Here is a 1,698-nt window from a genome sequence, read left to right on the forward strand (position 1 = left end):
AATATTCTTCTTTCCCCTTACCCATATAAGTACTTGTTGTCAATTCCTCAATTCTATCTATCTATCTATCTATCTATCTATCTATCTATCTATCTATCTATCTATCTATCTATCTAGTCATTCTAATTAGAGACAGGTTTTCAAAGGAAGAAATGCAAAGTAGAAAATATTTTTTAAATGCTCACCATCCTTAGCCATCAAGGAAACAGTAAATAAAATCACTTTGGCTTTTTCTGTCCAGGCCAAGAACTGTTCCATATTGTCTTGTTCTTCATTCCTGTAAAAACTTAAAGGGAAGCTCATATGATGTCCTGAGGCTTTAATGTCCTGCAGATGACAGATGAGGATGTCCTCAAGTTCCTTGCCACAGGAAACCATTTAGATGCTACCAAGCTTGATTTCCAGATGGAACAGTTTATCTATAAAAGGAAACAGTTTATCTGCAAAAGTGATGGTTTCTATATGAGAAATCTGAAGAGGAAGAAACTGCTATTCACAGCTCAAGCCATGCTTGTCATTGAGAACACTGTGGATGTCAGTGTCATCATCCCCAGAAGTGGCCAGTGATCTGTATTGATGTTTGGTACTGCCCCTGGGGCCACTTTGAATACTGGCTGTCTCATTCCTGGTGCCTTCATTAAACCAACTCCAGCAGCCTTCAAGGAGCCACACTTTCTAATGGTGGCCAGTTCCAAAGCTGACCACCAGGCCCTAACATAGACATTTTATGTCAATCTGCCAACCGTTTCTTTGTGTAACAAATTCTCCTTTGTGCTATGTAGACATTGCCACCCCAATCAACAGCAAGGTAGCTCATCCAGTAGGTCTGTTGTGGGAGATACTGTTCCAGTACTTTTTCCAAATGTGTGGCATCATCTTCAGTGGCCAACCATGGGAGGCTATGTGTGATCTCTACTTCTACAGAGACCTGGAGGAGATGGAGAAGGAAGGGCAGGCTGCTACTGATAAGGGAAAGACCATGTCAGAATTTCAGGTAAATGGGCATCACTAGCTCCTGTATTCACTGTTTTTCAGTTCCCTAGTGAAGAACTAAGGAACTCCAGGTTTCAAGCTAGCTCCTGGGGATGGGTCTGAAATTCCCACTGCATAGGCCACCAAATTGTTTGTATCTACTGCTGTGTGGTCAAGAGCTGTTCTACATGCATGTAGGAAATGGAAAGAAGGTAGAAGTCAAAGTTTCTAAAAACTAAAAAACAAAAATAAAAAAATTGTGTGTTTTTTAAGAATAGCTTGCAGTTACATTTTTCTTGTTTACAGAGTATGATTTTACATTTTGCACATCAAATTACACATGAAAAATATGAAGATTTGAAACCTTAGATTAAATAGTGCTATTACTGTGGTTGATTTTACATTTCATGGGCATCCACTAGGACTGAATATTTCTGGGGTGTGGCTATCTCTTCAAGAGAAATTGCTAAGATCTACCCTCCATTAATTTCAGTAATAAATAGTTATATTGAAATGAAAGCTTATAAAACGTAACATTCACTGATCTCCATTCATTGGGTAATATGCTAATTGCATTTTGTCCATTTCCTTGTTTTCTCCATCAAACACAAACTCCAAAGTGTAACACCCCTGTAATGTAGACTTCATGATTTAGTCTTAAATGTCTTCTGAAGTCTCTTACACTAAGTGCTTTGTTATAAACCTGTGGGACTATCAGGAGTTGGT

At 38.6% G+C, this 1,698-nt stretch overlaps 1 pseudogene; it reads left to right on the plus strand.

Moving 5' to 3' along the window:
- Nucleotides 1–306: 306 nt before the first annotated feature.
- LOC128104581 (40S ribosomal protein SA-like) lies at nt 307–1,012 on the plus strand (annotated as a pseudogene).
- The last annotated feature ends 686 nt before the right edge of the window (nt 1,013–1,698 follow it).

The sequence above is a fragment of the Peromyscus californicus genome, unplaced genomic scaffold (genome assembly GCF_007827085.1).
Source record: "Peromyscus californicus insignis strain IS unplaced genomic scaffold, ASM782708v3 Scaffold_8__1_contigs__length_139910024, whole genome shotgun sequence".
NCBI classification, from domain to species: domain Eukaryota; kingdom Metazoa; phylum Chordata; class Mammalia; order Rodentia; family Cricetidae; genus Peromyscus; species Peromyscus californicus.